This window comes from Rhododendron vialii, chromosome 3a (genome assembly GCF_030253575.1).
Source record: "Rhododendron vialii isolate Sample 1 chromosome 3a, ASM3025357v1".
NCBI classification, from domain to species: Eukaryota; Viridiplantae; Streptophyta; class Magnoliopsida; order Ericales; family Ericaceae; genus Rhododendron; species Rhododendron vialii.
In genome coordinates, this window is record NC_080559.1 from 27501621 (window position 1) to 27526120 (window position 24500).

At 35.4% G+C, this 24500-nt stretch overlaps 1 pseudogene; it reads left to right on the plus strand.

Moving 5' to 3' along the window:
* Positions 1–507: 507 nt before the first annotated feature.
* On the plus strand, positions 508–22740 carry LOC131321300 (uncharacterized; annotated as a pseudogene).
* Positions 22741–24500: the final 1760 nt, after the last annotated feature.

The window sequence follows — 24500 nt, forward strand, 5'->3', positions numbered from 1 at the left end:
ATTCCAAAATTTTTATGTTAAATACATGGGGAAAAAATGATTCGGGTGTTCAACTGGTAGCATGATAACCTGTGCAATGAATGGTCGTTCAAATCTGCAAATCTATATATGTTTCTTAGTAAACCAATTAAGAATGCACTGTTGGATGGGTTTGGTTTTCTTTATGACGAGACATAGTGCACTTTGGCAACTCTCAGTTATGGTGCAACTGTAGTCACGAGACCGCCATGGAACTCAGGAAGCCTTTGTTTGGGGCTCGACTCTCACGCGCGTGCTATTAATTCATGTGTTCGACTATCTATATCTTCTAACCATTTTTTTTTTATAATTCTTTCTCAATTGATGTTCACCGTGCTATCCATGTTCACAAGGTAGGTCGAAGCCTTTGTTTTGGGGCTCGACTCTCACGCGCGTGCTATTAATTCATGTGTTCGACTATCTATATCTTCTAACCATTTTTTTTTAATAATTCTTTCTCAATTGATGTTCACCATGCTATCCATGTTCACGAGGTAGGTCTCCATATAAATATGGAGGTTCTGCCAAACACTGATTAGTACCTGTAATATAATTTATGTGTCTCTTAACAGGATGTACAAAGAATAGGGGCAATGGCTAAGAAAAGGAAGGCAACGTATGTAGGGAGTGGAAAGGAAAACTCTAAGGTATCACACGTTGACACAACACAAGATGACACATGTCTTCTACCTTTCATTTGAAAAAAAAAAAAATTTCTTAAGTAATACTGCTTCTCTCTTTAGCCACAGGTTGGTAAAGATATATCAAAATTGGCATCGGCACAACGTGCGCGACGGGAAAAAGAACGAAACCTAAAGCAAAGCACTACTCAGCGATCAGAACAACACCTGCTATGGGATACTAGGGTAAGACTCTTTTGAATAAAAACAATGACATGCAAAATTAAATTAAAAACAACAAATATGATAGTCGATGCAACTGACTGAACTATTCGTTGTCTATTTATAGACACAACCTCTACACGAAATAAATATCGGGGCAACCCGTGATGAGCACTGTGCCAACATTGGCAACAACCTCCATATTCGTGAGGTATTCCTTAAGCACGCTCTTTATGTTATAATTATTTTAATCAGCGTTGTTGATTTTGCGAATAAACGTTTCATTATGCATTACTTCAAAGGATATACAAAGGGCGAACACAATTGCTCAGGCAAGGCAGAAGTCAAGTTATGCAGATAAGGGGAAAGGACTTCTCACCTATGCTATTGAAAAAGATTCTTTGGTATTATTCCTGCACAATGCTTTGTGTCTTTCCAAAAAGTCTGTTGTGTGGATTATTTGGAGTTTAAACAAATTTGAAATTATGTGCCATAATTATTGTATCCCTACCTTCTTTTATTGTTTGAATCTTTTAAATTTGAAATTTGAATCTTTTAAACAAATTTGAAATTATGTGCCATAATTATAGGTAGAGCCACTTCGAGACAAAAATGTTGGAGTTGAAATCCATGAAGAGCGGAATGTGAACATCATACGTGTTCGTGAGGTACTTCGTACACTATTTATATGGAGACCATGAAAGTAACAACCAAACATCGATACCGCTTTCCAAGCATCTATATAATAAAACAGAGCTGTGTTTGAATCCAATAGACAACCAACGCTCTAGATTTATCCCCTTCTTCTGCATAAATCTCTGCCCTCCATTCTACATTCCTTTTTTAGTCTTAAATGTTTCCCTGATATAGAATTAGATGAATCAGTAATGAGATATGATTTTGATTTAATTTTATTTCCTTTTCCAAAACCTAATTTTGTTCCCTTCTCCTTTTGGTTCAAAATTTGAAACCTTCTCTCTCTCTCTCTAAACCGTGGTTCAAAAATTGAGAGGTACTTTACCTCTTTAGTTAGGGTTTTTTGTTCACATTTTTGCAACATGAATATGAGTTCATCCAACAACGTCGATGGCAACAAAGTTCTATTCTTCTGGTGCTCCCGTTTGGGTCTTTCTGTTCAGGTCTTTTTTTTTAATCGCATCAAAACTCGATTACGTAAGGATTATTTCTAAATTAATTTATGATGTTTGAGTTTGTTTTGCAACAGGTTTACCTAACAAGTTTATAGGAAAATTGAGGTACACTTAAAGTTTTTGTTTACATTTATCCATTCGCATGCTTATGAATTTTTACTATATTGAAGGTAGACGGTTAGTTTGGTGAGATTTTTTATTTCTTCTAAATCTGCTTTTTCATTTTTTGAATGTAGACAAAAAAAAAAAACACATCTTTGATAAAAAGACGTGATCGCTATGTGTGATAAAAAAGCCTTGGTGAAGAACTCATTTTGGCTGTCTAAACATTTAAGTTCTTGATTAGGTAGTATTAGCTCTATTTCCTTTCTAATTTTATCTTTTGCAATTTTAATTGGAGTATAGCCGGTGGTCTTCTTCCGTAATTTTATCTTTGTTAAGATTAACCTTAACAAAGGGTTAGTTTGTTTGGTTATTTTATTGGAGACTTGATAAGTGTACTCGCATGTGATTTGTAATATAAAAGGCATCTTTGATGAATTTCTCATAATAAGAGTGTTTTGCAAAACTTAGTGATGTTGTTCAAAAAAGGGAGGGGAGGCTGATCTAATGAATATGATTTTTTCCCTCTGTGGTAATTCCAATCAGCTACTTTCTCCCTTCTTTTTTTTCAAAATAGAAATGAGAGAGAGTAAAGGGTTTAAAGGGTCCGGCGAGGTCACAGGAGGCAGAATGGATGTGTATCCCAATTTTAACCAACCAAACAGGTAATTCAAGTAGACTAATAATTAATTTCGGGGTGGGGGCTAAAAGTATATGGAATTTGCTGTGATATCTGTGCTAAAAATGAAACCTCTTTTTTTTGTGGGCATAAAAAAGTGTTCGTTAAAATCATGGAAAAAAGTAGCCGGACTAGGTACTGAAAAGGGCAAGTCAAACATCTAAAATCGGACTATGATTGGAACGAAGCCTCTCAAATCCAAATTAGAAATTAGATGATTCATCTTTAAAGTAGGATATTTAGAGCAACAAGATCTATTTGTGCCTTAAAAATGTGTGAAATTATGCCGAATATTCAATGAAAGCATTAGACAACTATCAGTGGGCAATTAGGTGAGAATCAATTTGAAATTTCTGAAGTCAAACAAACAACGTGTTTTTGTTCTAAATACATATTACCTCTCCAGGTGCAATCTCACTTTATTTTTTGATTTATGTTTGTGAACTCTCACTGTGATGAATCACTAAATTTATGTTTGTTTTGGTATACAAGGTTCTAAAAAGAACGGAGTTGAAGTAAAGCTACAACTGAATGCTTTGTGTCTCCTGGAACCTCTCATTGGGAATGAAAGATGAAAAGAATTTTCATATGCCAATATTTCTTATCATTTTATTCTGCTTCCTCTAATATTTCTTTCATTTGGTAAGTTGTGGGGTGGACATTGTTGAATATAAGTTAGATACTAAATGAACTTAGAAATAAGACATCTTTGGTTCCACTGGTTTTGTAAAATGTACTCCTTAGTATTTTTAAAAAACCTGCCGGTTCCCCACCGCCGAAACCCCCCCCCCCCCCCCCCTTTTTTTGAAAATGAAGAGTTGGCCTTCGGAAAAGCATCCACAAATCCTCCGTAGGATTTTATCCCCTTCAAACCACGTTTAGGAACTGCCTATTGCAACTCCAAGAGATCTCCAATTGTAACTCCAATTTTTTCATTTGCATTTGTCTTCAACAACCATTACCACTGAAACCCAATCCAGATGTATATACCGAAAACTTATCTTTGAACAAGGTATGCGAGATATTTTTATGTTTATGTTATGTAATCACTATTATAGTGCACTGCATTTTATTGATATAGTTTCGCTTTGTCGCCAACTAATTAAACATTATGTTTTTTCATAGCAAGGCCCTGTATAATGGTGCCATATGAAAGGCCATGAGTTAATTAGTGTACTACAGTAGGAGGGTTATTTTATTGATCACGGCTTTGATGAAATAAACAGATTTGGCAATCCAACTTTAGAGGATTTGTTAGAGAAATGCTTCCTAATGTAGGTATTGAGACGACTCAGTTTGAAGGCATAGTTCGTATTAATTCGAAATTTAATTTGTTTTGTGCCCACATCTTGCTAAAGATTTTGGAACTCTTTTAAATACAAAGTAATTGGAGTGTACATTAAGACTGAATTGTTTTGGTCTTGCGATTCTATATTTCCGTACATGGCTTTCAGCATTAATTTTGTAGTTTGACCGAAGACTCCATTGTATTACGGTAAGTTAATTAGGTAGAGATGTTCCTTATTGTATTACATTTACATTCAGTCAGGACTTCGAAGTTTTAATATCATACATGAATTTATTTTACAAATGGTTTTTTTTGGTGTAAGAGAAATCATATGGCTGAGGTTTTGGTGGTCTAATAAGGATTAGCTTTTGGTGGTATGATACCGTTTAGAACCTTTTTGTTTTGAATTTGCTTGCCTTCATATTTTATACATTTAGTTGGAATATAATGACCAAAATGCTTTGCCAGCTGTGTTTTCCATTGCCACGCCATAGTACGCCAAAAGTGCCAAAACACCTTTTCATAGGCATCTATGTACATACTGGCTCAAATTTGCATGGCTTAGCTTAATCTATGAAGTGACGAGTTGTGGATGGAGTGAAACTCATTGCTTGAAACTAATACTATGGTAAACATAATTTTTTTGTCTCATTAGATTCATTACCAACATGATCTCTATTCCAGTTTCTTATGGGAATTCCAATTCTAATTGAAGATTGTGTCTTTGTTGCTTTTTTGATGTTGAGTCAAATTAATATGCGGTAGGACAAATAAAATATTTATTTTGATAATATTCTTAGTTTTGTTAATTTCTTTTTATTAGGTTATGAAGCAGGGGTTGGTGTTGCAGATGGGAGAAACTGCATGAGAGAGCTACGGAGGTGGGCAGGTGCATAAGGATCACATGCAATGGGTTTCTGTTTTCATGCAGAAATATTGCAAGATATGAGGTCCTCCTGCTATTACTAGAGGGAGATGAGAATAGAGGATTTGATTATGGTAAGAAGTGGAAAGAGATACGAATGGGTTGAAGTGGCTTAGAACGGGTGAGAATCTAAAGGAGGATTCGAATGTAAGTCATAATAAATTGGGGTTTGAAATTTATTACAGTTGATTGTGTTTTAATAGGTTAGAGGACGAAGATGGGTCTCTCACTGGTGTTGTGTCTGGTTTTGTAATTGCTATTGTATACGATTTGTTGAACGTGCAATCACATTACGTTTAGGCTAAGATGACATTGTTTGTAGTTAATTTCACTTCAAGTGCGAGTGTGACTGACTCTCGATGGAGCTGTTGAATTTTAGATTAGTCGAAGCGGTCCCCACTAATTAAAAATCGATTTGTGTTGGGGTCAAGTTATATGGGTGTGTGTCCATGGGCACGTGCCCATGCCGCATTCTTTGAGCCGTGCCTTCAGGCACGGGTATGCGCTAGTATATCTACAAACCAAACCGTTTACTTTAGTTTTTTTATTTTCCAAATTAACAAGGACTAAATAACGGAATTGGGGATGGTGCTGTGCAGTGCGCCGCATCCTCAGAGTAGTCGGATGCACAGCACCGTCCCCATGTCCTCACGCTGCTAACCAAACTGACTGGCTTGGACTGGTTCGGATTGGATTTGCAGTTCGACAGTTTTTTCTCACCTCTAAAATACGTAGTCGTAGACCACCAAATGGGATTCCAATAAAATGCAATTTCGTTCCAAATTGGCAAGCCTTCAAACCCCTAGCATGCAAGCTCGATTTAAGCCACAAAACTGAATCGATTTGAACCTAGAAAACCATAAATAAACAAGATACCGAAGCGAATTAAAAATTTGAAACCAAGATACGTACAAGATGAAAAAAAAACCTGTCTGATTATCCTGAGTACTTTTTATTTAAGCTACCTGGGCTGGGATTTAATCAGCAAAAAAAGTCTGGCGATGGCTTCAGCGAGAGAGAGAGAGAGAGAGAGAGAGAGAGAGAGATCTGACAGAGGAATTGTTCTTCGGAGGGTAGATAACAAAGAGGAAAAGAACAAGAAGCAAGTGAGGAAGGGCGTGGGAGGTGAGAAGGGGCCGGATCCTGTCCATTTACTTCACTTCGGACCGATTCGGTCACTATTGAGAAAATGTCAGGATTTTGCCTAAGATTTAATCCTAGCTGTTCTGCTAAGAATTTTTTAAAAATAAGTATTTATTTACAATTTTAAAGTTTAAAAATAAAAGATTATTGGAAATAATTTTTTGTACAATATAAATATTATTTGATAGATTTGAATGAGATTTTTTGAACATTATAAAAACTAAAAAATTATTTTTTAAATGCATTATTTTTAAATTAAAAAATTACTAATAAATACTTATTTTTTAAAGAACTTTTAGCAGAACAGGGTTAATTATCGAACCCCTATCTGTTTAAAACTAGCAATTGTTCTTACCTTCCAATTCCAAAGCCCGACAACTCGACAGGTGGTTTTGGACCAATAAGCCACTCTTTTTTTTTGAATTCTTAGTTTGTCTTTATTTAATTATTTAATTTGTTAATTTTGCATCAATTTTTTATGAATTATTGATTCTTCTTTGAGAGAGGAATAGGAAAAATAAAAAATTAAGAGTTTCAATCATAATTTTTTACTTTTTGATTTCTCTCACCCAGAAAAATTAATAATTTACAAAAATTTGGCACAAAACTAACAAATACAAAAAAAAATTTATAAAGACAAACCAATAAATCAAAATGGTCCAAAACCACCCTACCTCCGGCTCCGAGTGATAGGAATTTTTGGTAATATATATATTTTTACTTTATTTTGTGAATAGCAAGTGGGTGTTTGCAAAAAATTAATTTGACAGATTTTTAAATTCCAACTTCTAAAAATCATTTTAGAATGTTTGTCAAAAATTTTGCATAAATGATTTTTAGAAGAAATTCTCAATATTCCAAAATTGGGTTTAGATAGCTTTTGGAATTCTACAATACAAATTCTTAAAAAGAAATGAAAATTTTGTAATCTCCCAGCTGCGACAAATAGATTTCTCAATTTCTTCTAAAATCTGCAGCAGAATCTGAAGTTAAAACATAAAACTGTATCCACAATTATTGCGAGCACGCCCTAAGTACCAAAAAAACACATAGGATTAATACATAGGAAAAATCCCAGACATGAGCAAAACTGGAAAATCGCCACAAATTTGGTACTACATCAAAATTTATCCCACAAAGCTTTCCAAATCTATTGTCCAAATTAAATTGAGTGTATTAATCGAACTGTTGGGTTTTAGTAAATAACCAATAGCGAGTTTACATTGAAAAGAATAGCAATTTAGGCATGCTTCTACACATCAATTCCCTAGAAAACAGACATAGAATTAAGTACAAATTCATGTTTTTAGTTTTTGTTCACCCTCCACTTATTAGGAGGGTGACATTACCCTCCTTCCTATAATTGAAATGATAGTTATCTCACCACAATGTGATGTCATACTTACAAAAATATATATTGCAAGTGTGGACCTACACCATTTCAACCAATGAAATAGAGGGTAATGTTATCGCTTCTTAAGGAGGGTGAACAAAATTGCACTCCAAATTCATAACAGGAAATGAAAATAAGAATCTCGTATTCCAAATTCAAATATAGGAAGCAATACCAACATAGATTTTTCAATAGAAACTCATGAATTCCTAATCAGTCCTGCAAGCCAATAGCTCTTCTTCTTCTTTTTAAACGGAAAAAACAATACTCCTTCCGTCCTTTTCTTAGAGTCCGGTATTCTATTTTAGGCTGTCCTTTAATAAGTGTCCATTTTGTAAAGTAAGCAGGTAAAAGTTGGTGAATTTTCCATTTTGCCCCTAAAAGTAGATTCTATTTTAAAAAGTTAGTGAGTAAAAATGTAATAATGATTTTTTCACAGAGGGTAAGAAGAGAAAATGGAGGTAAAAGTTGATGTGAAAGGTGTAATGATGATATCTTTTTAATAAGTTAGAATTACGAAGCAGAACACTTAAAAGGGGACGGAGGGAGTACCATTCAATTCATTCAAATAAGTCATAAGGTGTCTACAAAAAATCAACCAGATATAGATCAAGCCATACAATATCTACTGATCACCACCCGAAAACAAAGATACAGAAAACTGTCAAACCCTAAAAAAGACAAAACTAATGTTGAACTCCTCAGTAGAAGCCATGGTTGTTAAAATCTTACGATACAAGATATGTATCCTATGATTCGTATCGTCTCCTTCCAAAAACAATACGTATCGTAGACTGTATCTTTTTTGTATAGAAATCTTACGATACAGCGGTGTATCCTACGATATAATAGTGTATTTCGATTCACAGTGTATCCTACGATTACTTATAGAGAACAAATCATTCCATATTTTAAGGGGTGGAACACAAAATACGTTCTGATCTTTTCTTCTAATTGTGATCGTATTCAAATCATTTAAAAGAAACCCAAAGCTTGAATAAAAGAAAGAATGTATTTCGGATCATGTTTTGCATGAATTTGATAATGGCTGTTTTTCTCTTCCCTTAACCTCAGGCACCAGAAAGAAATGCGATACACCCTACCTAAGAGACTTGGAATTTTCATCTTAAAAATAATTTTTTTCAAATATACACCAAATATTTTAGATTATTATTGAGTATAATTATTATTGTATATTAGCTTGTCAACGTATCTTACCATACGCAATACGTATCCCGATACGATTCGTAAAATGAAATAAACAATACACAATACATATCCCGATTTGAAACCACTTGCAGAAGCCATTACCCACCCCCACCATAATCTTGAACGGCAAACGTGGAGCAAGTATTGAGACACCGGGTGCCTCGGCATTAATAAGTTCAATTAAATAACTTGTGCTAAGACCATCCATGCTTTGTGGAATGGAATTTGGGTGGCAATAGTTCTTCTATGATCTAGACTCTGGAGTGGATGATGAGGGTGTTGGGTTTCTGAGTGGAAAACAACGAAAGAAAAAAACTGAATGCATTTATATGTAGGGGAAGGTAACAAAGATCAACTGGGGACGTGCCAATAAGGTTGAGGTAGTAATTGGGTTTGGGAGAGATGCTACGAGGTTAACCGTGGTGCAATATTTAAAGGAAGGCCATTAATAGCTGCGGGCTGTGCTGAAGCGAAAAGAGTTAAAAGACATGTACAGAATCTGCTTATCTGATCCAAATTTCTTAGATTTAGCTTCATGATATGCTTAGGTATTCTTATGTTATCCATAAAATCAAGGTATTGAATCACCAATAGTGGCTAACTGTCGATTATGGTGCATCTAGTTTCTTTAGTTAGTCAAGAAAATCAATGCTACTTATTTTCTTCAAAACGATTCCTCTATGTTTGTTATATGTTCATTGGGTGGTAATAATTCCTTCTTTGGTCAAGCTATTCAGGTGCATGATATCTTCACTTCTGTTGAGTCGAAGGCGTTTGTTAAAGCTGCTGAGTCACTTGGGTTTGCTCACCAAGGTAGTCTTGGCCCAACAAAAGGCAAAGCATACAGAGATAATGATCGTGTTTCTGTGAATGATCCAGTTCTTGCAAATACAATATGGGTATCTGGACTCAACAAATTATTTTTTGATTTTAAGATACGAGGCAAAGTTGCTGTTGGGTTGAATCCGAATATCAGATTCTACCGGTTAGTCAGGTGACTTGGATCTTTTTCATCTTAGGTTGTGTCCATTTCGTCACATGATCACGTGAGTTATTGCCTGTCATCTACCTGTAATTCTTCTAAGGCTCGCTGCAGTAGTTTATGATCTCCTCCTTTTTTTTCACTAAAGAGGCATGAGAAAGCAAGAAATTCATCTGTCCTAGTTACTTTAGTTTCCAAAGATGTTGCATGGGCATATAATAGTGCAAATCTTTTACTTGTCAGATACAAGGTTGGTCAACGTTTTGGACGGCATATTGATGAGAGCGTTGATCTTGGAGATGGAAAGCATACCCATTATACTTTGTTGATATATTTAAGTGGAGGTTTCAAACCCAAATAAAAAAGTGATAAGAGCAACCCCTCAAGACTCTTCTAACATCTAGTTGGAGGAGAGACTATCTTCTACGGTCCCAAAAATGGTGTTGTAGCTGAGGTGAATCTCGTTTTCCTTAGGCTGTATGTTCTACATTGTTGTACATTTTGTTATATTGCTTTTGTAACTTGCTTAATTTGAGTAAGGCAAAGCCTTTAATGATGGTATGGCTCTGCTTCTCATTCATGGTGATAAGTGTATGTTGCATGAAGCTCGGAATGTTTCTAAGGGTGTTAAGTATGTGTCACGATCAGATGTAACTTTGCCTGATCAAGCTTATGTAGTGTTACCCAAATTATGCAACCTAGAGGGGGGGTGAATAGGATTGCTAGTAATAATTACCAATAAAAATTTATCTCTAGCAATATATGCAAACAATAAGTATGCAATCAAAATAGAGAGATAGAGAGATAGAACCCGTTTATAGTGGTTCGGTCCGGATTTGTCCACGGTCCGGCCCTACTCCACTTCTCCTCAAGCAATTACTTGAAGGTTAGACTAATCTTTAAAAGATTACAACTTGTAAGTCTTGCGGGTGCTTACAAGAACCGAATGCCTCTAGCTTTCCCGAGGAGCTAGCACAACCGCAAGAATTTTCTCCGAAAACTTCTCAAAAACAATAACACCCAAATTCCAACCCGAATTTGGTCTTCTAAGCTTTCAAGTGTTTGACTCAAACACTCACTTAGGAAATACAAGTATGTGAAGAAGGTATGAAAATTATCGCTCACGACTTGTACAAATTTTCTCTCAAGAATAATATGAAAGTGGAAGAACAATGAGAATTTTTGGCTTTGATCTTTTGAGAATTTGCTCTTGCAATAATATGGAATGTTGTAGCTTGTGTATGTACTCATTAATGAGTTCTTGATGCCTTATATGGCCATCCATATGCTTCCTAGCCGTTGGAAACTAGCCGTTGGAACTAGCCGTTGGAAACTAGCCGTTGGAAACTAGCCGTTTGAAACTAGCCGTTGGAAACTAGCCGTTTGAAACTAGCCGTTGGAAACTAGCCGTTTGATAGAGTGGTCATCCGGGTGGTCGTCCGGTTGTCACAGCTTTCTGTTCAGACAGCCGGCTTGTCAGCCGGTTCGTCAACCTGTGGCTCACAATTTCATCTAAATAAACCGTTAAAGCATGTATTGAGCTCAATAAAGTCTTTGTAAATATAAATCATGAATCCAAGAGACTTTATGCTATATTTCAAGGTCACGAAAATATTTAATTCGGGAATCGACTTTTCGATAATTTTGTATTTGCATAATAAAAATATCATTGAATTAATCATCAAAATAATTAATAGAGATGCATATAAATTTTCACAAATTATAATGCATACATTTTTCAACAATCTCCCCCTTTTTGATGATGAATTATAATGCATACATTTTTCAACAATCTCCCCCTTTTTGATGATGACACAAAATGATAGTTTTTATTCAAGTAGGAGTTATGCCAATCTCCCCCTTAATACATGCACCAAAGCAGTTATCTATGATCAACGAGTAATAGCAATAATCATCAGATCATAGCAAGCAATTTTTTAAATTTGCCCAAAATGGCAAGATAGATCAATTAAAACTTGGCTTTTTCTCCCCCTGTGACATCATAAAAAAAAACTAAAAAGAGAAAAACAATAGGGCCATGGTTCCAGCACCATGCCGCTCTTGCCCTGTAGCACTCTATCTTCGTTCATTGAGAGCTTGGCGTCCTTGATTTTCGTATTCTCGAATAATGGCTGCTACAACGGCAGCTATAATGCCAATCCAATACCACAGAGTATCCACATTTACATTCCATCCGAACCATGGTGGTATTCTCATGGTAAGTAACGCACACAGCAGAATGAAGATAAAGAGTTGCATCCAAATGGTTTGGATAAACAACCTGAACTCTGCTCGTTCGGCATCTCTTTCGTAAAACTCAAACGGTAACCCTTGCGGTATGTTTGCCATTGCTTGATGAGAGATTTAGGCCAAGAGAGAAGGAAAGATAGATAGATGAAGAGATAGAGAGAGTGTTGTTGAATTTATAGAGTATGAGAGAAGTGTTTGAGGATAAGGGATAGAGATGCGGCGCCGAATAGAGATAGGATAGGGGCGGTGCCGAATAGAGATAGGATAGGGGTGGCGCCGAATAGAGATAGGATAGGGGTGGCGCCGAAAAGAACAAGAATAGGGGAAGAAAATTGTGTTCGGGTGTTTATTGTTGTGTCCCCTTAATACATGCTCCCCCTAAAAGAGAGCTTTTTAAAGAATGCGAGGGGTATTACCGAGAATGATTATCCCTGCAAGCTTAGAGACAAGAAATTCATATCGGCGAAGTATATAAGAGACAATTTAAGCACTAAGCCATGAAGTTCATACAAACTAAGTGTAACAGACTTAATAAATCAGAGTTAGCAACGCAAAAGCTTGAATAAGTCTCAACCTCACGGTTGTCCGGTTGGACATCCGCTTGGACATCCGACTGACAAATGCAGATTAAGTCCAGAAATCGTTTAAGAGGAGTAACATTAAAGACCATAAAACTGATTTTCTTCATACCAAACACAGGAAAATGAAACATATGATAAAATGTTTGGAGGGTGATTTCTTTATCAAGATCATTTGTACTCTCCATCAAGTATGATATTTACGAATTCAATCAACTCAACATTGAATCCAAAAAAAACATTTGACATCAAGAACACAACTTTTTCATAAATGATTAGACATGCCGAGTTCTCGTCGAATGAAACAAAATTGTTCTTCACCAAGGGGTTTTGTGAAAATGTCCGCCAATTGCTTGTCGGTACTAATAAAGTTAAGTTCAATATCCCCTTTTTGAACATGATCTCTTATAAAATGATGTCTAATCTCAATATGTTTTGTTCGAGAATGTTGAATTGGATTCTTGGTTAAGCTAATTGCACTAGTATTATCACATTTAATAGGAATATGATCATATTGCAAATTGAAATCCTCCATTTGTTGTTTGATCCACAATATTTGGGCACAACAACTTCCGGCCGCTACATATTCCGCCTCGGCGGTAGATAGAGCTACGGAATTTTGTTTCTTGCTATGCCAAGACACTAGAGAGTGCCCTAGAAATTGGCAAGTCCCACTTGTACTTTTACGATCAACTTTGAAACCTCCAAAATCCGCATCCGAATAACCAATTAAATCAAATGCAACTCCACGTGGATAAAACAATCCTAAGTCATGAGAACCGCCAACATATTTAAAGATACGTTTAATAGCTTTTAAATGCGATTCTTTAGGACATGATTGAAATCTAGCACACATGCAAACACTAAACATTATATCCGGTCTACTTGCAGTGAGATAAAGTAATGAGCCGATCATACCTCGATACATCTTTTCATTGACGGCCTTACCATTCTCATCTTTGTCTAGCTTAGTTGATGTGCTCATTGGTGTGCTCGTTGGCTTTGATCCTTCCATGCCAAACTTCTTAATAAGTTCTTTCGCATACTTGGCTTGGTTGATTAGGATCCCCTCATTAGTTTGCTTGATTTGAAGTCCGAGGAAGAAGTTAAGCTCCCCCATCATACTCATTTCAAATTCACCTTGCATACACTTAGCAAACTCTTTGCACATATTATCATTAGTGGCACCAAAGACAATATCATCAACATATATTTGAATAATGAGCATATCTTTACCTTTGGCTTTAATGAAAAGAGTAGTATCAATTTTTCCACGAGTAAAGCCATTGTCAAGCAAGAATGAACTAAGTCTATCATACCATGCACGTGGTGCTTGCTTCAAACCATATAAAGCTTTTGAGAGTTTAAAAACATGATCGGGGTATACATGATCTTCAAAGCCGGGAGGTTGTTTGACATAAACTTCTTCACTTATGAACCCATTCAAAAATGCACTTTTCACATCCATTTGATAAAGCTTGAAATTTTTGAAAGATGCAAAGGCAAGTAATATGCGAATAGCCTCTAATCTAGCTACCGGTGCAAAAGTTTCTTCAAAATCAATACCTTCTTCTTGATTATAACCTTGAGCAACAAGTCTAGCTTTATTCCTAACAATATTTCCGGATTCATCTAGCTTGTTACGAAAAACCCATTTAGTACCTATAATAGTGTGATCAAGAGGCTTAGGTACTAATGCCCAAACTTTATTCCTTTCAAATTGATTTAACTCATCTTGCATGGCCAAAATCCAATTTTCATCATCTTGAGCTTCCGGAAAGTTTTTAGGCTCAATTTGAGAAACAAAAGCTTGATTTTCACAAAAATTTCTATGAGACGAGCGAGTGGTTACCCCTTTCGAAACTTCTCCAAGAATCAAGTCCTTTGGATGGTTTTGCACGAATCTCCAATCCTTGGAAAGATCTTGGTTGTCTCCCATGGCATCTTGAGGTTGATTAATAACTTCATCTTCTTTGATTTGAGAGCTTTCTACTTGAGTATCACCATCAACTTTTTCTTGAATTGTCAAGTCATGAATCTTATGTGTAATCTCTAAGTCATCATTATCAACAACATCCTTAGTAGCACAAGGATTAGATTCATCAAAGGAAACGTGAATAGATTCTTCAACAAGATTAGTGCGCTTATTATAAATTCTATATGCTTTGCTAGTAAGAGAGTAACCAATAATGATGCCTTCATCCGATTTTGAATCAAATTTACCCAAGTTATCTTTTCCATTGTTTAATACATAACATTTACAACCGAAGGCATGAAAGTAATTAATGTTGGGTATTCTACCATTCCAAAGCTCATAAGGAGTTTTCTTGAGGATAGGCCTAATTAAAACTCGATTCAAAATATAGCATGAGGTATTAACGGCTTCCGCCCAAAAATATTTTGGCAAAGAGTTTTCACAAAGCATAGTGCGGGCCATTTCTTCCAGAGTACGATTTTTTCTCTCTACTACTCCATTTTGTTGAGGAGTACGAGGTACGGAAAAGTTATGACCAATACCATGTTCATCACAAAACTTTTCATATAAAGAATTGTCAAGTTCTTTTCCATGATCCGTACGAATGTTAGAAATAACAAAGCCTTTTTCATTTTGAACTCTTCTACAAAGTTTAGTGAAATTAGGATAAGCCTCATTCTTATGAGCTAGGAACATCACCCATGTATATCTAGAGAAATCATCAACAACAACAAGACAATAATAGTTTCCACAAAGACTTGGAGAGCGAGTTGGTCCAAACAAATCCATATGAAGTAATTGCAAAGGTCTAGTAGTTGAAACAACATTTTTGGACTTAAAAGAAACCTTGGTTTGTTTTCCTTGTTGGCAAGGACCACAAAGTCTATCTTTTTCAAATTTGATTTTAGGAAGACCTTTTACCAAATTTTTTCTAGAGAGTTTTGAAATAGCATCCATACTTGCATGTCCTAGGCGCCTATGCCAAAGCCAACTATTTTCACTCAAAGCGGAAAAACATTTTATATCACAATTACTTAAATCATTGAGATTAAAAACATATACATTTTCAAATCTTTGTCCAACGAAGAGTGTCTTGTTGCTTTTGTCATTTTCAATGATACATTTGGATTTTTCAAAGATAACACGATTTCCTCTATCACATAATTGACTTATGCTAAGAAGATTGTGTTTTAAACCATTAACAAGTAAAACATCTTCAATAATAGGAGAATTACCTATATTGCCGATTCCTATGATTTTACCTTTGTTGTTGTCTCCAAATGTGACATGTCCACCATCTTTAGACGAAAGAGAATTGAAAGCCCTCTTGTCACCGGTCATGTGTCTTGAACATCCACTATCAAGGTACCAACTTCCTTCCTTGAGAGAACTTTTGAAGCATACCTACAATAGCACATCAATTCTTGACTTTTGGTACCCAAATCATCTTGGGTCCTTGAAGGTTAGCATTGATACGGTTCTTAGGAACCCAAACCTTTTTTGCATTAGAAGATGAGTATCCTTTCATAGGACATGTAGGAGAAATATGACCAATTTTACCACAATAATGACATGTCAATTTAGAATGGCTAGAAGGAGGAACATCTTTTTCAAAAAGATTTTTGTGTTGAGTGGGATTATAACCAATTCCGGCCTTGTGAAAAGAAACCATTTGTTTTCCAAGAAGAATGTCTAAACTTTCTTTTCCATTAGTGAGTTTTGAAAGAGAATTAGTTAAATCATCAATTTGTTTTTCTAAAGATTCGTTTTTGGAAGTATCCTTCAAATACTCTTTTTCTTTTTCCAAAGAGGTTCTTAAACTTTCATTTTCTTCCTCCAAAATATCTTTCTCTTCAATTAAATCATCTATTTCTAGTGAAAGATCTTTAGCAACCTTTTTAAGAAATTTGTTTTTAGAAACAACCTTTTCAAATTCTACTTTCAACTCTTTATAGGCAATAAATAATTCATCAAAGGAATAGGATGAGTCGAGATCTACCTCGTTTTCTTCGATGGCCATGAAACACAAGTTAGCGACCTCTTGTTGCTCATCGTCCTCATCGGAGCTACTATCGTCACTATTGTCCCATGCGGCCATCATAGCTCTCTTTTTGTCCTTCTTTGAATATTTTTTTGCATATGGACATTCACTTTTGATGTGGCCGGGCTTCTTGCACTCGTAGCAAATGATTGGATCCTTTTTACTATTTTCTTCTTTGCCTCCATCTTTTCTTGAAAATCCTCTGCCTTTGTGAGATGCTCTATTTTTGAGGAGTTTCTTGAACGTTTTTGTGATGAGCGCCATTTCATCATCCTCACTTTCGTTGCTTGAATCCTCCTTGCTTTTTGATTTGCTTGTTGTACTTTTGAAGGCAAGATCCTTAACTTTCTTCTCTTTTTCACCCTTGAGGTTGTGATGCATTTCCTCCGTCATGAGAGATCCCATGAGCTTGTCCATCGTGTATGTTGAGAAATCTTTGGATTGTAGGATGATGGAGGTGGTAGTGTCCCAATTGGTTGGCATGGAACGGAGCACCTTCCTTGTCATTTCGGATTGACTGTAAATCTTTCCAAGAGCTTTTAAACCGTTAGTAATACTAGCAAATCTAGCAAACATTTGAGATATAGATTCATCCGGTTTCATTTTGAAGAGCTCATAGCTATGCACAAGAATATCAATTTTGGACTCCTTAACTTGACTATCTCCTTCATGTGACATTTCTAACTTATCCCATATTTCTTTAGCCGATTCACATGCGGAAACACAATCATATTCATTGGGAGTAATAGCACAAAAAAGAAGGTTCATAGCTCTGTAGTTCTTTTCTATTGAAGCCTTTTCCAAATGACTCCACTCATAATCTGGTTTAGGCATAGTCTCTTCTCCAACTTTCTTAGTAGGAATAATGGGACCATTTTTGATAATTTTCCATAGATCATAATCCGTGGATTGAATAAAGATCATCATTCTATTTTTCCAATGAGAGTAATTTTCTCCGGTGAACAAGGGAGGTCTATTGGACGATTGACCTTCGATACAAGAAACATTACTAGTGGTTGCCATGGATCTTAACTCTTAGATGGTTAAATCTACAAACAAGAGCCGAGGCTCTGATACCAATTGTTACCCAAATTATGCAACCTAGAGGGGGGGTGAATAGGATTGCTAGTAATAATTACCAATAAAAATTTATCTCTAACAATATATGCAAACAATAAGTATGCAATCAAAATAGAGAGATAGAGAGATAGAACCCGTTTATAGTGGTTCGGTCCGGATTTGTCCACGGTCCGGCCCTACTCCACTTCTCCTCAAGCAATTACTTGAAGGTTAGACTAATCTTTAAAAGATTACAACTTGTAAGTCTTGCGGGTGCTTACAAGAACCGAATGCCTCTAGCTTTCCCGAGGAGCTAGCACAACCGCAAGAATTTTCTCCGAAAACTTCTCAAAAACAATAACACCCAAATTCCAACCCGAATTTGGTCTTCTAAGCTTTCAAGTGTTTGACTCAAACACTCACTTAGGAAATACAAGTATGTGAAGAAGGTATGAAAATTATCGCTCACGACTTGTACAAATTTTCTCTCAAGAATAATATGAAAGTGGAAGAACAATGAGAATTTTTGGCTTTGATCTTTTGAGAATTTGCTCTTGCAATAATATGGAATGTTGTAGCTTGTGTATGTACTCATTAATGAGTTCTTGATGCCTTATATGGCCATCCATATGCTTCCTAGCCGTTGGAAACTAGCCGTTGGAACTAGCCGTTGGAAACTAGCCGTTGGAAACTAGCCGTTTGAAACTAGCCGTTGGAAACTAGCCGTTTGAAACTAGCCGTTGGAAACTAGCCGTTTGATAGAGTGGTCATCCGGGTGGTCGTCCGGTTGTCACAGCTTTCTGTTCAGACAGCCGGCTTGTCAGCCGGTTCGTCAACCTGTGGCTCACAATTTCATCTAAATAAACCGTTAAAGCATGTATTGAGCTCAATAAAGTCTTTGTAAATATAAATCATGAATCCAAGAGACTTTATGCTATATTTCAAGGTCACGAAAATATTTAATTCGGGAATCGACTTTTCGATAATTTTGTATTTGCATAATAAAAATATCATTGAATTAATCATCAAAATAATTAATAGAGATGCATATAAATTTTCACAAATTATAATGCATACATTTTTCAACATGTAGATCCTGCAGCCTTGGTACGTTCTTCATATTCTATTAATCTCATGGACACCTATTGAGTTCGTAAGTGATAGAAATTTTGAAACTCTTCTGTTATATAGCATTGTTATTTTAAGTTTGGTGCTTCCATGACCAACGTTCCGTTTGGCTTATTGGTGATTGTAATCACTTAACAAATGGCTTTGAAGTTTCAAAATTGTGACTCCTAAAAATGTCCACTCTATTGATCCTGAACATGAACTAGGGGTGTTTCCATAGCCTTGACTGAAAACTTCTTCTTCTGTCCAACCTCTGAAAAATTAAGACGGCAGGCTCTAGAACAATGGTGAAAGATGGCATTGACATTTTTAGTTGTAGTTTGTGTGGGGTAGGGCCTTGACTTGCTGTTTATAGTTGTTGAATTGGAAGTCCCATGGATACTCCATCAATGCATCTGCATTTTTATATAGAACTTGGGAATTAGTCCATGATGTTTGTTGTGGTGTCCAATTTTAAGACTTTAAACGTGATAAAACAGTGTTCCGTTTCCCATGATTGAATGCCTTTAATCTTTAGCAAAGACACTAATATTTTAGGCTATTGCCCGTTTTGTTTCAATCACTCTGAGACACTAAAACACCTTATCTTGTTTTGTGACTTCTTTAGACCGATCTGGTTTGCTTCCAATCTACCCCCCTGTTTTGTTAGCAATCCTTCCGGTCATGGTTCAGCTCTTGGCTTAGTAAAGGTTCTCTTTGTAATCAACATCACTGACTCACCTGTACACTTGTATTACTATATCTGCCAATGTTTGATGTTTCTGAAAATCTAGGAATAGTGTTATCATTTCCCCCTTTTTTCTGTATTGTTTCACAAGCGAACAGTCTTGTCTCCTCTAACACCCTAATTCATTAAGCTTGAGCGGTTTCCAACTACACTTTACACCTGATTGTCCTCCATTGCTAAGGTTGGCTCTGTCATGGTGGGGAGTTGGTGTAAAGTTGTCACAAGGGAGGCTCATTAGATCCTTTTAATTTAGTAGTTCCTTATATTCAATGTGCTACATTTGGTGCTCTCTCTTATCTATAATTTGGCACACCAGCAGAATATTACCCATATCATTCGGTTTGCCAATTATGGCATATCTTTATCTGTGTAGGAAGCAGGTTCTATAAACGTGTCATATACCAGAGGCAGCTCCATTTGTATTTTGATTTCTACTTGTGGTACAGAATTTCAGAGGTTCTCCATCAGTTCGATTACTTGTATTAGCCTCCACATAACCTTCGCCCACACACATTTTGGTGTCGATTGTTGTATTTGTAACTATGAATTCTACATCTCAGAATCCCAGATATCAATCTCTGTCTGTTGACTTATGACTAAACTGGTTATTGGGTAAGCTCAGAAACCCCAGGACCGGGAGTTCTAAGATCACTGCTACTGTAATGACAAAATTTGTAATACACAACGAAATTGTTTGCAAAGAACGGTCTTTGGACGCCCAGAATCCAAGTATCCACCGGTTGTCAATCATTTGCAAAACTTGGTTTTGTTAAGGTACAGAGATGAACCAAGTATTCTGTTTCCTCCTCATCAGTTGAATTTATTTGGTAAGTGTTTCGCCACAACCTAACCATTGAAATAGGTTGAACTACCCAAGCGTAAGGCTAGGTCGTTGTCAGCATAATAACAGGAAAGTCCGGGATCGTACCCACAGGGAGTTTCGAATAGCTTGATCGGAAGTAAGTTTTATGTGATTAGTTTGCGGCGTTTAGACAGTCAACTTTTACTTTTGCTTTGAAAGGTGAAAACTACTCGTATGAAAGACTAGAAATAAGTTTTAACTAAGAATAAAAAGCGGCAAGGCGTTGGAGTTGCTAACACCCATAACTTAAGTTATTCAACTCTTCTCAACGAAAACACGGTTGAATTGCATGCCATAAGCTATCAACCGGAAGATTTAGTTATAAAACCAATAAAAGACTAGAAGCGTAGTATGGAAAGCGAGCAAGTTCATTAGTTCTATTGGCAAACACAAGGCGTGACATCGCTCCAGAACCATGTGTATGAGCACATGATCACCGAAGATTAACAACGCCAAGTTTATTACATAAAAGGCAAACCCTTTTCATTTTCCAAACCGAACCTCAAGTTTCGGGTTGAGAAAAGCAAGATTAACCAAAGATACGAGTTGTTATTCACCCCTTTGCCAAGCCTAATTGAACTAAGCATGGTAAGAAATTGAGGCATAAGATTTAACCGATAAAATTAAACGAAAACTAGTTTGATATTATAAAGGATCTCAACGATACAACTTTAGTACTTGAGAAAATAACAAACTAGCAACACTTACTTAAGTTCTTGAAGAGTTACACTTAAAAAGCTTAAAAGACAACAATGGAGCTCTTAGGAATTAAAAGACCTAAAGCTTAAAGTGTAACTAGCCTTTAAATTGTGAGAGAGAGAACCTTATATGCATGGGTTTTCTCTCTCCGCACATACCACAAAAATATCCCAAACACTTGCTACTAAAAGAAATTTTCCATAAATGGAATGTTGAAAAGGCAACAAAAAATTCTAAATGAGCAGAACTGGTATCGATACCGGTCCAAAGGGTATCGATACCCCAGCGGCTGAGATCTCAGGGCTCTTGATGGTATCGATACCTTTTTGACTTGGTATCGATACTATTGCTGATTTCTGCAGTTTCATCCCCAGATTCTTCCCTTGGCCTTCAAAACATCCCGGGCACCCTTCGGTGCTTCTTTTCTCAATTCTTTGGACTTGGTGAAAAATGCCACATGGCCTAGGGCACTTGGTTATCCTTGGGGATCGTCCTTGGCGTCAAAACACGCTTTATTCTCGCGGTTTACCTGAAACGCTTACAAAAATACATTACGCGCAATATCTAAAAAAACGATAACTTATACGTACAAATGCTACAAATTGGAGGACTTGAGCACCAAGAGTATACAATCTTGGGTGCTTATCAGTAAGTGATTACTATGACTTGGATTTGCAAAGCAAATCGTTCTAAAGGCGGAAATGTTTGCCCAGAACTAGTTTTTTTGAATTTTGCATAAGTCCACTATAGCAGTTTCCAAACCCATCTAATCCACTTCTAAGTTTCATAATCCACATATAACATTATATGTGTAACAAAAAATGTATTTTTTCATTTTTCTCGATTTTTTTTTATTAAACCCGCTACACTTAATATTTAACGTTATATATGTGACAAATTTCTCTTTTTGTTTTTTCTATTTTTGTTGTATTGATTTTTTAATGTTATATGAGTGATAAAAATTTCTTAACATACAACATTATATGTGTGGCAAAAATTTTCTAACATGCAACATTTCTTTTTGATTTTTCTTGTTTCTAGTTTTCAACGTTATATGCTGGTCCATACAAAACATATAACATTATATATGAGTTTTTGAATATCTAAATATCGCAAAAAAAAAAAAAGAAAGAACATATAATATTATATTTGAGCTTCTGCAGCTCTGAATGTCACAAAAAAATAGAATAGAACATATAACATTATATGTAAACTTCTGTAGTTCTAAATCTCACAAAAAAATAAAATGTATAATATTATATCTGAGCTTCTATAACTCTAAGCCTCACAAAACATGACATAAAACTATATGTTTCTCAAAACAACATCATATCTTTCCAATAATATTATATATTTTAAAAAATAACATTATATGTTCACATATCATGCCACCATTATCCTTGTTTCTAGTCGCGCCTTGAATCTCAAGTTGAATGTTGATGAGGCCATAAGGGGTCCAGCTTAATTTTTTCACCGTTTTCTTCATCAAATCCTTCAAAATTTTGATTTTCTGCCTCCAAATAGCATTCTCATAACCATCTACATATATACACAGTACCCTCTTTCTCATCGGTAAATTCCATCTTGACCCCTCCAAATATAGCACGACTTTCTTGTTGGTTTTTGTTTTCCCAGTTTGAGTCCATCTCTAGCCTGGCCTACTTTGATCGTCAAAATGGTTCACTCTGAAAAGTTACGATCATTCTTGTGAAAATGGTATGCTATCAGTGTCGGTTCCCTTTCAAAAACTAGGCCAATTCAAGTGGACAAAGAGTGGGTTCTCTTTCCCATCAAGGACCATATAGTGGGTCGGAACATCTATTGGGCCGAATCGGAACGCTAATTGGGCCGAACGACCTACGCTTGGGCAAACATGTGGGAATGCGTGTGTGACCTAGCTTTTCATAATCAGCTTGAAGTGTTCACCAAAAGTTCTACATAACAAATTCTCAAATTCTACAAATTTTGAAACGTTAAAATAGAATGAAATTCAAAAAAATCCAAAAGCAGGGTTGATTAGCTTTTAGAACTTTTTGAATCATATTTTAAGTTTCATAAAAACAAAAATGGTACCAGTTTTTACCTTAGTCTAATCATAAACAACTAAACATGTTTTCATTTAATTCTACTAAAATTTAAAGTATATATAAAATCTAAAATCTATATCTACAGCTATCGCAAACACGTCCAAGACAGTCTGAAAAATGAAGTGCCGACCTAAGAACAAGACTTCATTAAGGGAAATAACTCTTATAGTAGCATTGTTTGGTCAATTAAACTAGAGGACGGCAAACATATCATAGGTCATGATCAAAAAAAACAAAAAAACATAGGTGTTCTATTTTTATTTATTTTTGCTAAGCTGTAATATAGGTGTTACTTGTTGAAGGTCGTTACTAATTTGTGCACAATAAAATACTAGCTTAGATCATAGGTTTGACAGAGATTGTAGATAACAATTTCGACTTATTCTGTAAGAAGATCTTTTGACTTTCCTAAAATCATCTTGTGCTACAATACTTGGAGGTAGCACAATGTGAACTTCGAAGCTATGTTTTGACAAATGCTTTTGAACCTTTTTGGTCTATCGTGACTCACGAGTGTGAACTTGAGGTAAATATTCTCCAATTACGTAGTGTCATTTAATTTGTTGAGATCTCTTGAAAAACCATCTCCATCACCAGCCGTAAGAGCATTCACAGTGGAATAAGCAAAATAAAAAATTGTTAAAGTTAGCAATGTTGGATAAAAAAAGTGCTCACATTGGAATAACTAAATCTAGCAACCTCTTAACAACTCATCAAATTTTAGCTCTTCAATAATCAAAACTAGCAATATTTTGTCAATAACCAAATTTTATCTTTCAATTAAGTACACCAACATTACACAAAAACATTCTCTCTCTCTCTCTCTCCCTCTCTCTCAACAATGTTTTCAAAAAATAATTTTAAAAAATTGTAACTTTCAGATTTTTTTTCCTGTTTTTTTTTTCAGAAACTTTTTTTTTTTAATTTTAAAAACTGTAAGTAAATAGAGTGTGTTTTTCAAAAAACTGTTTTTGAAATTTCAAAACTCTTTTATAGAAATTTTTTTTTACACAAAATCATTTTTTAAAAAATTGTATTTATAGTTTATAAAATTTCAAAATTATTTGTGTAAATACAATTCTTTCAAAATTTCTCAAAATTGTATTTATAGTTTTTAAGTGAACAAAGTGTGTTTTTTGAAAAATTGTTTTTTGTTTCGAAAAACTTTTTTTTTTTCCTTCAAAAACCACTTTTTCAAAACATATGCGTGAAATGAAAGAAAAAAGTTTGGAGGGCCCATTGGTTTTGATTATGAGCAAAAAATAACCAATATGGGATTTGACATTGTTAACTTTAGCAACATCTAAATGGATAATCAAAATGTGATATGACATGTTTTGATTATTCACATTTGCTTATTCT